The sequence below is a fragment of the Pongo abelii genome, chromosome 15 (assembly GCF_028885655.2).
Source record: "Pongo abelii isolate AG06213 chromosome 15, NHGRI_mPonAbe1-v2.0_pri, whole genome shotgun sequence".
NCBI classification, from domain to species: Eukaryota; Metazoa; Chordata; class Mammalia; order Primates; family Hominidae; genus Pongo; species Pongo abelii.
Genome location: NC_072000.2, coordinates 40,371,531 through 40,385,653, shown reverse-complemented (window position 1 = coordinate 40,385,653; position 14,123 = coordinate 40,371,531). Strand labels below are relative to the sequence as shown.

The 14,123-nt window shown below is 38.6% G+C and overlaps 1 protein-coding gene across 2 annotated transcripts in view; it reads left to right on the top strand.

Annotated features, from left to right (window-relative positions):
* Positions 1-14,123, top strand: part of SLC25A21 (solute carrier family 25 member 21) — a 506,267-nt gene that overhangs the window by 436,902 nt on the left and 55,242 nt on the right.

Below are 14,123 nucleotides of genomic sequence, written 5' to 3'. Positions count from 1 at the left end.
AATTAAATTTAGAAGAATTTAATTGAGCAAAGAACGACTCACGAATCAGGCAGCCTCCTGAGCCAGGGTAGGCTCAGAGACTCCAGCGCAGCCACATAGTAGACGATTTACAGACAGAAAAAGGAAAGTGACATACAGAAAACATAAGAGAGGTACAGAAAACAGCCAGATTGGTTATAGTTTGGCATCTGCCTTATTTGAACACAGTTTGAACAGTTGGCCACATTGGATTGGCCAAAATTCAGTGATTGGCAGAAGAGTAGGCTGCAGTCTGTTTACACTTCCCTTTAGGTAATAGTTCATGATGGACAGAGAAACCTTAAGCTGAACTTTAAATATGTAAAAAGGCAGCCTTAGGCTAAACTTGATTTAACACTGATCTGGAGAATATTGTGGGTGAAGCAAGTCTGTGGAGGGAGAATCTGGAGTTTGTTTTGAACATGCTAATTACAAGATGCCTGTTAGACATCCACGTGGAGATGGTTAGTAGGTGACTGGAGGAACTGGAGTTGTATGACAGTTATCAGCATATGGTGGATAACTAAAGTCATAGGACCCGATGAAATCACCAGGGAAACAGACAAAGTCCACAAACTAAGCCCTAGCGTTGTCTTCTGCATTGTTTTTCAAGTGTTTTGAATCCTACTTAGTTTATCCAACTCATAGGATATTGACTGAAGGAGTTAGGTAGGGAAATAGCTAACCCTTATTTATTCATTGATAATAATGTGGTATGAAGGAACTAATTTTTCAAAATGATCTGGAAGACTGTGCATATGCAGAAGTCTATAAAGTACATGTAGACGTTGACTCAATAAATCCAGAAAGCTCAGTGACTGTTTATTTAACTTGTGTTTTAGTCAGTTAAATAAGGACTTGGGCACTTTTTTAAAAAACTGATGCAGAGGACTGAATGACAAAAGAGACGACAAACCTTGGGTCAGCCGTTCCTCAAAAGCCAGCATTTTAGCTCCATGCAGAAACCAAACAGAGCCTGAGGTGGAGGCCTTCAGCCAACATTAGAGGCATAGTCAGGGAAGAAGCGTTAGAGCCAGGAGGTGGAACCCAGTGGACTTGATAGCGACTCCTTGAGAACGTGGAAGTCATACGGTGTTCAAGAGCTGAGGTTTTGGAGTCAAATAGACCTTTGTTATTGTCCTAACTCCATCACTTACTAGCTGTTTCACTACTAGGAAAGTTGCTTAACTTCGCTGAGAGAATAGTATCTATGTCGTGTAAAAAATTGAATGGGATAATAATTGTAAAGCATTGTGCACAATTGCTATTTTTGTTTCTAACATATCCCTCCCTCAATAGTCTCAATTCCTGTAGAAATCCAAACGGTCACCACACTTTTCCCTTGGAGACTAATTTAGTGAATTGAAAGTCCACTAAATCAGACTGTAAATTGTAACCTACAAAATGCGTGAGTCCAAAGCTTGGGTATTTGGCAGGGTTGGGACAATGGATGAGCTGCTTTTAACTCTAATACCACTAGGGGGCACCTCCAGAAATTAATTTTGGAATGTACTATATAATAACCAATGGCCATAGTTAATGCACTTCCAAATGTGACTTATACTTGGGGAACAGTCTGCTTGGTGCACTTAGTGCACGGCATCTTTGGCTTCAAACGTGTTTGAATTGGTTGCAGCAGAATTCCACAACAGGGTGTGAATTCCTGAGGCACTGGGTCACACACTTAGTTAAGGTTCCTTTTGTGGAGGACATCTCTGAATTCTGAGGCTTTCTGCCCCAGCTGCCGTCATGTTAGCCCTGTAGCTAGGTCAAGCTGTTAAATCAGGCAACTAACAGCAATGTACTAATTCATTTCCATAAACACTAGTACAGAGAACTAGCATAGACTCCATCTTTCTTCCACTAGTAATGCAGTGGAATTAATTTGCTCACTTTTTGTACAAGAGTTTTCCATGATGGGTAAACAGCTAACATGTGGTTGAGCCAAAATTTAAGGCCAAAGAGTGTGGCTCCAGAGCCCACACTCATATTGCCTTTACTGACAAATAACATCAAATTAATGCTAACTGCCAGAGAGTGGTGATTAAAAACAGGAATGGCCGTTAAGCAGTTTATAACCTGGATTAAATATGGTAATCATGTGACTAATACATATTCAATTCAGTGAAAAATATACAAGTCATTCTGACTGTTAATATGGATACTGAGTCATGTCTGGGTATATGAATTTATATATATATATGTTGATGTATACATATAGATGTATATGTATAACAGTGTGTGTGTGCATATATGCATTTAATATAATGTTATCTGGGTGTTACTATGTGTCAGACCTATAAGGTAATATGAAAGGCAACATCTTGGTCAAATAATGCAGGCAGGTACAATATCAACATTTTGTCTACTATGTCAGAGAAAGGTCCTTGGAGAAAATTAAGGTCTTAGTTGATTTCAGACAATAGGATCCTAGAAAAAGGTGTTTATCCTAGTGCTTGGCACAAAGTATATTAATGGAAGAGTGAGTTAAAATGTGAATGATAGTTACTTTATGAATGGGAGGGACAGAAACTAGAAACAGGAGATAAGAAAAGGGGAGCTGGTGAGAAGATGAGAGTGATCAGAATGGAGCAAGGAATTTCCTCAGCGAGACTTATTTATCAATGAGCTGTCTGGTGAAGGACTTTATAAAAAATAGATTTAGGGGTACTAGCACAACTGGGTTACATGGATATATTGCATACTAGTAAAGTCCAGGCTTTTAGTACCCATCACCCAAATAAATGTACATTATACCCAGTAGGTGGTATTGTTTTCCTCACCCCTCTCCCATCCTTCCAGTTTTGGAGTCTCCAAAATCTGTTATTCTACACTCTGTATGTCCATGTGTACCCATTGTTTAGCTTCCACTTATAAAGGAGAACACGAAGTTTTTTGACTTTCTGTTTCTAAGTCATCCCACTTAGGATAGTGGCATTTATAGCTGAGTAGTATTCCATGGCATACCACATTATTTTATCCAGTCATCTGTTGACGGACACTTAGATTGATTCCATGACTTTGCTATTGGGAATAGTGTTGCAATAAACAGATGAGTGCAGGTATCTTTTTGATATGATGCTTTTTTTTTCTTTGGGTAGATACCCAGTAGTGGGATTGATGGATTGAATGATAGTTCTATTTTTAGTTCTGTGAAATCTCTATCCTGTTTTCCATAGAGGTTGTAATATTTTACATTTCCACCAGCAGTGTAGAAGCATTCTCTTTTTTCTGCATCTCCATCAACATCTGTTGTTTTTTGACTTTTTAATAGGCATTCTAACTAGTGTAAGGTGATGATATCTCATCGTGGTTTTAATTTGCATTTTTCTGATGATTAGTGATGTTGAGCATGTTTTCATATGTTTGATGGCCACGTGTATGTCTTCTTTTGAAAAATGCCTATTAGTGCAACCTACAGAATGGGAGAAAATTTTTGCAATCTATCCATCTGACAAAGGGCTAATGTCCAGAATCTACAAAGAACTTAAACAAGTTTACAAGAAAAAAACAAACAACCCCATCAAAAAGTAGGCAAAGGATATGAACAGACACTTCTCAAAAGAAGACATTTATGCAGCCAACAGACATATGAAAAAATGCTCACTGGTCATCAGAGAAATGCAAATCAAAACCACAATGAGATACCATCTCATGCCAGTTAGAATGGCAATAATTAAAAAGTTAAGAAACACCAGAGGCTGGAGACGATGTGGAGAAATAGGAACGCTTTTACACTGTTGGTGGGAGTGTAAATTGGTTCAACCATTGTGGAAGACAGTGTGGCGATTCCTCAAGGATCTAGAATCAGAAATACCATTTGATCCAGCCATCCCATTCCTAGGTATATACCCAAAGGATTATAAATCATGCTACTATAAAGACACATGCACACGTATGTTTATTGTGGCACTATTCACAATAGCAAAGACTTGGAACCAACCCAAATGTCCATCAATAATAGACTGGATAAAGAAAATGTGGCACATATACACCATGGAATACTATGCAGCCATAAAAAAGGATGAGTTCATGTCCTTTGCAGGGACATGGATGAAGCTGGAAACTATCATTCTCAGCAAAATATCATAAGGACAGAAAACCAGGCAGCGCACATTCTCACCCATAAGTGGGAGTTGAACAATGAGAACACATGGACACAGGGAGGGGAACATGTTGGAGGGTGGGGGGGCTGGGGAGGGATAGCATTAGGAGAAATACCTAATGTAAATGATGAGTTAATGGGTGCAGCAAACCAACATGGCACTTGTATACCTATGTAATAAACCTGCACATTGTGTACATATACCCTAGAACTTAAACTATAATTAAAAAAAAAAAGAAAAATGCCTGTTCATGAACTTTGCCCACTTTTTAATGAGGTTATATGTTTTTTTTCTTGTTGAGCTGTTTGAGCTCCTCATAGATTCTGGATATTAGCACTTTATCATATGCATTGTTTGCAAATATTTTCCCTCATTCTGTAGACTGTCTGTTTACTTGGATGATTATTTCTTTTGCTGTGCCAAAGATTTTTAGTTTAAGTACCATTTGTCTATATTTGGTTTTGTTGCATTTCCTTTTGAAGACTTAGTCATAAATTTTTTGCCTCAGCCAATGTTCAGAAGAATTTCTCCTATGTTTATTTTTCTAGTATTTTTATAGTTTCAAGTCTTATATTTAAGTCTGTAATCCATTTTGAGTTGATTTTTGTATATGGTGAGAGATAGGGGTCCAGTTTCACTCTTCTGCAAATGGCTCTCCAGTTTTCCCAGAACCATTTATTGAATAGAGTATCCTTTCCCCAATATATATTTTTGTCAACTTTGTCAAAGATCAGTTGGTTGTAGATATGTGGCTTTATTTCTAAGTTCTCTATTCTGTTCCATTGATCTGTCTGTTTTTGTGCTAATGCCATGCTGTTTTGGTTATTATAGCCTTCTAGTGTAATCTGAAGTCAGATGATTTGATACCTCCAACTTTATTCTTTTTGCTTAGGATTGCTTTGGCTATTTAGGCTCTTTTTTGGTTCCATACGAATTTGGAGATTGTTTTTCTAATTATGTGAGGAATGATATTGGTAATTTGATAGAAATTGCATTGAATCTGTAGATTACTTTGGGCAGTATGGTCATTTTAGCAATATTGATTCTTCCAGTAGATAAGCATAGGATTTTTTCCCACTTGTTTGTGTCATCTATGATTCTTTTCTCAATCTCTTGCAATTCTCCTTGTCAAAGTGCAAATTCTCCTTGTAGAATTTTTCACCTCCTTGGTTAAGTATATATATTCCTAGGTATTTTATGTAGCTATTTTAAATGAGATTCAGTTCTTGATTTGGTTATCAGGTTGATTATTATTGGTATATAGAAATGCTACTGATTTTTGTATGTTGATTTGGATTCCTGAAATCATGTATCAAATCTAGGAGTCTTTTGTGGTTTCTAGGTATAAAATCACATTATCAGTGACAGATCATTTGACTTCCTTTTCCAGTTTTGATCCTTTTGTTTCTTTCTCTTGCCTGATTGCTCTAGCTAGGACTTCCAGTACTACGTTGAATACGATTGGTGAAAGTGGGCATCCTTGTCTTGTTCCATCCTTGTCTTGTTCTTAGGGGAAATGCTTTCAGCTTTTCCCCATCCAGTATGCTGTTGGCTGTGGGTGTGTCATATATGAATGGCTTTTATTATTTTGAGGTATATTCTGGTGAAGGACTTTTTTTGCTCCATGATTGGGTTGTCTTTCCTGGTTTTCAGTGTGAGTCCAAGAAATAGAGTTTTGTTTTTTTTTTCTTGAGTCCTTTTCCTCATAATGCCACCCACCTAAGTGAAAAACTGCCCTTCAATGATTATTATTTCCTAGTGGAAAGTGTTCATCTTTATAAGCAAAGTGATCTGCTGTCACTGAAAATTAATACACTTACCATACAGTCAGTTATAAATAAGTTTCTTCACTTATAGATTAATGGGGCAATGAACACCCACATTTTACCAATACTATTCACCTCTTTGGTTGCTTCTCAAATATCTTTTTCACTTTTTCTTTCCTTAGTGTTTTCCATCAGGGTTCTGGTTCTCATATCACGCTAATGCCTTTCTTGGGCTGAACTGAGCAACATGTTTAGTGCATTGAGCACCCTGCCAACTTTCCAGGGAATGGAGCCATGGACTTACCTCCTAAATGATACTGACAGCTACAATAAATTTTTGTATTTTAGAAAATCAAAGTTGTAGTTTATTTCAGTTGCACCCAAAAAAATTTCATTGTTGTGGTAAAATCATACTAAACATTCAGTTTGAAAAGTGTGTTCAGGAAAACTTGAAAGAATTCCTCCATACAGCGTATAATGGAAGTGGTATGGTTTGGGGTAACAAATAAATCCAAAGACCATATGCAGAAACTTAATTAAATTAATTCTCAGTAATGAATGATGAAAACTATATTGTCTGTGCCTGAAGACCTGATATGAATTGAGTAGGCAAAACTTTTGTTAGTTTTATGTTAGAATGTTAGCTAAAGCTTATGTGCACTTCCTTGAAATTTATTTGCTGCTTTTAAAGGAAGAATCTGTGTCACTTACTCTCTTTTGAACTGTTTTTCCTCTCCTCTAAAAGATATGTGGTTTTCCCTCCCTCTTTTGCCTCAATGAAAATGGCCCCAAGATGCATGCAATTTTGTGAACTTGAGATTATAGATTCTACATAATTCAAATCACAGAGCCATGAAACCCCACTCTTTCATTTGGATTCTGTGAACTGCTGACACTTGTGGAGTGCAAATGATGTCAGAATAATGCCCTAAAGGTGTAGTGTGTAGTGTCAGGACCAGAATTCTGCTCTGGGATACACGATCCATCAAGCAATGGAAGCTGTGCACTCATAACCCAGGGTTGAGCGTGGACTTCGTTGTTTTAATTACAGAACCACAGCATGTGGGTAAGAAACTTGGATCTGACAGCAGAAGAAGAAAGAGGATATTGTATGCCTTCAATCAGCTTTGTATTAGGAGATCCTTAAAGGAAAAAATTGTGAAAAAAAGAAAGAAGAAGAAAACAACAAACTAGCAAGATCTGTATTTCAATATAATTTGGAGAAAATGACTGATTTGGGTTGGTCATGTTGCCAGAACAGATGACTCAAGGCTTCCATACAAGAAATGGAAATCAGGAGGATGCCTGAAGCCTGAAAGAAGAACAAATTGTAAAGATATGATTGACTGTAAGGCTTCAAAATCAACTGTACCAAAGATGAGCTTGAATCATTGCCCAGAACAGAGCTGAATGGTGATGTTCATTTGGGTTCTGACTGTTGAAACAAAATAAAATGTACTAATTGTACTCTGTTAGGTATACAGACGTGTTAATGCTTTCCAATTTCCCTAACTGGGGATCTGGTGTCACTTTCCCTGTCGCTCCTATTTCATGCTTCATTGGTGAGTATTATTGCTGCTCTGGATGCTTACTGAATGCCAGGTTTTTGGCAAAGAAGTGGAATCCAGGTGAAAGCATCCTTCTCATGCTGTGTGTGAGTGTGTTGCAGGTGGCTTGGAAAATGGCTTTTCAACTCGGAAATCATTTTTGTAATTGATATTTTCAGGCTCAGATAATGTGCATCTCTATCCTGGCTTTCCCAGTGTGATGGTTGCTGGACTTTGGTTATGAATATCAGCAGTTTGGATCCCAAAACACTTCATCCCTGACAACCAGGGAAAGCCCCAGCTTCCATGAGGAGCAAATTTACACATGGATCTTTTCCTCTCTTAGGAGGAAAAATGTCTTGTTCACAGATTTCTTTATATGCATTTTCTCTTTAATGTATCAGTTTAGTTTTATGGTAACATTTCTGATAGATAACAAGGTTGACTCTTTCTAAAAGTCAGTTGTGAAGCAGCTACACTGTTTTTCTTTCTCATTGGGAGCTACAAAGAAGAAAATATTCCATGTTCTTGCTCTTAACACCAAAAACCTAATAGCCTAGTAACTTAGGAAGTTTCTCAGCCTGCTTGAAAGAGGAGTTCAACTCTATGGTACAAATGATTCCCAAACACATATTTTCTACATACTAAATTAGAAAAATACCAGCAAAACCAACAATGGGGGTGACTCAGAGGGTTAAAAGGAGGGGCAGACAGGACATGTGATTTTTCCACTCCTTTTTAGTTTCTTTACCTGAGTCAAATTTTCAGAATGTTAAGCCTTCTCCTGTCTACCCACTGTTTACCACAAAGTCTTCAGATTTCAGCTAACTTAAAGCAAGGAACTTTTTTTAGTCATTCAAACTGACTGAAGATATCAGGTACACAATGTTTAATTAAGGCTCTGTCTGGCTGACTGGTCTCTATAGGTGTCTAAAATTTAGACTTAAAAACAGGGTAACCTAAAACTGGACCCTACTAATGAGAGACAATAAGAAGGCATCTTTGAGGGTTTGCCTTGCTCTACATGAACCACAGAGACTGGACACAAGCTGGAACTCAGGAAATTTCACATTTCCTTGCTTCCATACAATCAGCATCTTTTCATTGGTTGCTCTGTGACCTCGTAGCCACCCATATGTTAAATAGCTTCACACTTTTAAGATGGGGGTGTGAGGGGGTTGAATGAGGGATAAAATTATTTTGTAGGGTTTGGCAGAAATCTGTATTTCAAATAAGCTATGTGTGAGCTGTCTTTGAGAAGAACACGTGAGATGTTTTTGATCTTCATTTTAAAGATGTACATAAGTAATACAATTAAAAACAAATGTGATCCAATATTGTAGCACTGTGTATCTACTTAGGTTTGTGAACAATACCTCTCATTAGTCTATAAACTATCACAATCTAGTGGCTTTGGAGTCCTGGTACCCCCTCCTCATATTTGCTGTGTGACTTTGATCTGCTAGCTTCTCTGTATTTCATCTGTGGTAAGGGGTTCTTTCACAGACAATCACACTAATGGGGTGGGGTTTTATGTGTGATGGACTCCCCAGCATAAACAGTCTGAGACCATTTCTTAAGAATAGTTCTCACAGCTTCCTTATAAATGCATTGCTTAAGATTTAACAATTATCTTTAATATAATTATGATTTTAAGAATTTCAATTTAAGGCTCTTTGTTCAGAAAGGGATGTGCTCCATCCTTAGCTTGGGAGCAATGATGTCTCACTTGGCTGCAGTCCACAGGCATCTCACACAGCTAGGAAACACCTAGCAAAGAAGACAGGACTTTTCTTCCTGTGGGCTTCTTTGCCTTAGACTGGAAATCCAAGCCTTCCAGCACACCATTCCCTCTTGTCTCTTGGGCTAGGTTTCAGTCATATGTCCATGCCTAACCCTCTCACTAGAAAAGGAATGAGCCCACCATGATGGGCTTGAACAATTCTGCTTTATCCCTTGGGCTGGAGGAGGACTCTCCTCCCTAAGCATGGAGTGTGGGGATCACTTATACTCTGAGGAGCAAGTGGAGTGAGGAGCATGTATCTATTGGGTCAGTAACCAACATTCTCCCACATTGACAGAATTATCCTGGTGTGCCTCTTTTTTTTTAGACAGAGTCTTGCTCTGTTGCCAGGCTGGAATGCAGTGGCATGATCTCAGCTCACTGCAACCTCCACTTCCCGCATTCAAGCGATTCTCCTGCTTCAGCCTCCCGAGTAGGTGGGACTACATGTGTGCACCACCACAACCAGCTAATTTTTGTAGTTTTAGTAGAGAAGGGGCTTCACCATGTTAGTCAGGCTGATCTCGAACTCCTGACCTCATGTGATCCACCCACCTCAGCTCCTCAGCTTCCCGAAGTGCTGGGATTACAGGTGTGAGCTACCGTGCCTAGCCTCCTGCTGTGCCTCTTAAGGGCAAAAGTCTATCTTGGGGAGGAAAAAGTTTATCCTAGGGCTCATTTTTTCTCATCCTAAAACAACTAGAAAATATTTAATCAATATCCCAAAAACTTTCAAAAAAATGATTTTATTCATCTTAGACCAGTTCTATCAGTTATATAGTATTTCATGTTACCTTAAAACAGAACTGAATAAAAATTGGAATAGAGACCTGTTTTTAATGGCCTTTTCTGCTTCCTTCTAAAATAAGAAATGATAAGGTATTGTTGTAACATAAACAATTTTTCAAAAGCTTTTATTAAAATAGTTGTTTAAAAAAAAGCTATATAGTATAGCCTAGTGGTCAAGGACATAAAGAACTTGATTTAGGTTGCTATATCTTATTTGGCAATGACATGGTGGTAGTCCTCACCAGCAAAATGAGGAAAATAATTATAAATATGTTAAAGGATTGTTGTGAAAGTTGAATGAGATTACTATGTGTACATATACCTACATGTTTTTATTCTTAACACAAAAGCTATTACATAGTAAGATTTCAACAGATTTGTCTATTTTTACTTACAATAATATTTACAAAAATCCATAAACATACAAGCTAATACTTTTTTATATAGGATAGTTAAAATCAAACTCGCATCTTTTAGAAGTAACAACTTTGAGAACAAAATATAAAGGCTGCCATGTAGTTCATAATACAGTTTTATGGGAGGTCTTGTAGTAGCTCTCATGCCTCTTCCAAAGATTCTTCTAGTTGGCTTGATGCGAGTCAAAACTTTAGAGTAGAGTGGTGCCTTTGCCATCATGTCAGAGAGAAGAACTGCCTTTGGTGTACATAAACATTTAGAATCCCACGATCCATTCATCCAGCAAGTAGACTGAAAGCAGCTCTTGGCTGCTCTTGACGTAAGCGGGATGACACATGTTAGCAATGGGTGTCACCAATCTCTTAACTTCCCGGATTATGGTCCTGGTAAGCTGTAGGCTCTGCACAGCAAGCCAAAACCACATGAAGGCAGAACGGACAGTGCATGTGAGTATAAACATCAGTTCTTTTGCAGAAAAAAAAAAAAAAAGTACCTGCTTCGTAAAACATCACAATTCCTTTTTGGTTTTTAGAAAGCTGCATATAATATTTTGCGTTGGGAAAACTTTCAATAATTATCTAGTCAAGAATGGCTATCAGCTTGAGCCCTTAACCACATGCTCTTACCTGCATTTTATATGTGACTCTTCTGGTCGGCTCAAGGGCCAATTTTAACTGAGAGTGAAGCTATTCCTATGATTGGACACGGCAAGGAGGTTCTACAGCAGCCACTTTGGCTGGAGGGACTATGATGCTTACTTTCTGGATCCAGGGCTCTGGGTTATAAATGATGAATGCAACTCAAACTTATTTAAGTAAAAAAGAGAATTTAATGGAAATGTTACTGAGCATCTCATAGAATCAAAGGCAGAGACAAATACCAATATGTGAGAAAGGCCAGACATAACTAGGCTTAAATTCTGGAAGCAGGGCCACACTCACAAAAACAGAGCTTCTCTTCTTGCTTCTGTGCCTCCCTAAATGGTGGCTTCTTTCTTTTTTATCACTGCAGATTGACTTTCTCCAAATGACTAAAAGCATGGCTGCCATTGAAATTCTAGTTTTATATGTTACAGTTTTCACCAAGCAGAGCAAGACTGACCCTGTATCATATTATATCATATTGTATGAATGTGTTTAAAACAACTTGATGGGGCAGTCCTCAGCAGAAGCAGTGCTGACCTGAGTGTTCCATAGATGGCCCCTATTGCATGGGTATATGGTAAAAGCAATGCGAGGAGGTAGGTAGTCCTAGCTTCCATTTACCAACAAAGGCTGCCTATGGTCTTTGAGAACTTCTTGTTAAAATTGCTCATTCTCACTTTGGAAGCTCATGATGGTGGTATGGGAGGAGGGGAATGATGGCACATGAAAGTAGCTGAGCAGAGAGAAGGGAAGGAGGGCACGTCAATGAAGCATCGTCAACACAAAGCAGAGGGCTCTGGACCTCCCAGCTCTTTTCATATTAAATCCTTATGCTTCTCCCAGCTGCCTCTTCTTCTCTCCTGCATCACACCTCTTTTTAATATTTTACCCCATCACTTTTAAAATGAAGACCTTCTGTGTACTTATAAGACTTTAGTCCGCTTCCAGAGAAGCAGTGTAAGATTTGATGCAAAAGTCTAAAGTATGGCAGATTCTGTCTCTTCAGAGAAGTGCTTGCCCATGTCTTCTTGTTCTTTTTCTCAGAATAACAGAATCTGAGGATTGAAACAGATCAGCCTTGAGGGCCATCAAATGCATGGATTTGCTGTGTACCTCCCATTGCTGGTATTCATGACAAGTGGCCATCCAGACTGCTTGATCACATACCAAAGGGGAACTCACCACTTTTCAGGAGAGCCCATTCTATCTTTAGACAGTTCTGACCATTAGAAGTACTTCATTGTGTTAAGCTCCACCTGGGCCAAAAATATGTCTTGTTGCTTCCACCTGTTGGTCTTAGTTCTACCACCTGGAAACAAAGAGAAAAGTGTAATGTCTTTCCTTCACGCACACCTTTCAAAAGATCCATCATGTTCACCATATTTCTCCCTAAGATCATTCTTCTCCAGTTGAAGCAACTGTTCTTCCTATAACTGTTCTCTGTAGTGTGGGATTTCAAGTTCCCCCGTTGATCTGGACACTCTGTTTTAAAAGCTTTACTTATTGAAGTGTTTCTCTTTATTTTTTTTCCTACAATAATCAGGCATAGTCTTCCAGATGGGGAAAGATCAACACAGAAAGAACAGAACTAATAACCTTTTTCATTTTATATATAGAACTTCTGTTCAAGAAAATCATGTTTATCTTTTGGGAAGACCAACCTATGCTTGGTCACTCTTTATGCCAAAAATTACATAGTGATTAATTTATAATGAAATTTAAATGAGAAAAGTATTTAAATGTTATTAGTTGCTAGAAGAAATTCGTGTTGATGTGAGAATTTCAGGCATCAGTAGTTCAAATTGGAATGGAAAACGGGGTGGAGTCAAGTCATGAATTGCCATAGCTCTCCAAATCACATATCTGCTTTACTTCCTATTCATAATGCTAGCACTATCCATTAAGTCAAAAATCATGGGCAGGCTGGGCGCGGTGGCTCACGCCTGTAATCCCAGCACTTTGGGAGGCCGAGGCGGGCGGATCACGAGGTCAGGAGATCGAGACCATCCTGGCTAACACGGTGAAACCCCGTCTGTACTAAAAATATAAAAAATTACCCGGGCGTGGTGGCGGGCGCCTGTAGTCCCAGCTACTCGGGAGGCTGAGGCAGGAGAATGGCGTGAACCCGGGAGGCGGAGCTTGCAGGGAGCTGAGATGTGCGGCTGCACTCCAGCCTGGGCGACAGAGCGAGACTCGGTCTCAAAAAAAAAAAAAAAAAAAAAATCGTGGCCAGAGTAAGCCCATATCAGGTAATAATTTGATTCCTTTCTTCCTCTTTATGAGATCCATAAGCTTAACAAATATTTGTATCCTAGTTACATACAAAAAAAAAAAAAAAAAAGGATTCTGGGATAAGAACCCCAAAGGGTGCGCTACCCTCAAGTTTCTGTGTAAGCCACTGAATTGAGGCTGTGTAAGCCCATGAATTGAGTAAAGTAGGCAAGTGCTTTAGTCCCCTCACCAAAAGGTACCGTGTAAGCCAGTGAACTGAGGGAGAATAAGAGGTCGCCATGTTGGTGTCGGTGGTACAGTGGGTTCGCTTGAATAAATTCTCAACTTCTTGTTCCCAGAAGCACAGCTAGAAGTGGAGCCAGTTTAAGGGAATTGGAGTGAAGCTTGGTGGGGTGAATCAGAGAAGCTGCGTCCCCATGTTAGCTGGATATCCTAAATTAGGGACATGTTGAGCTCTGCCCTTATCTGTAGTCACTTATGGACTCATCAGGAAAAGTGATTACTCAGAAAATAATGCATAATATTCTCTTCTATTTATATATTTTAAGGTTTGAAATGAAGATATGGCATATATGTGAAGATTCCAGGACAAAAGAATTTAAAATTTTGAATTCTAAAAATATAATAAGAAATAAATGGTGACTTGTTATAAATCTAACCATATGTCACTCATTCTTGTTTTTTTTTCTAAAAGTATCTGACTATATTGCCCATCAACACTGGCAAAGAAAACTGTCTCATGCCCTGTGATTTTGCATATCAGCAAGGGAGTCTGACATTTCTTCTGTTGGCGATACATAGTCCTATAACCGGCCCTCTGT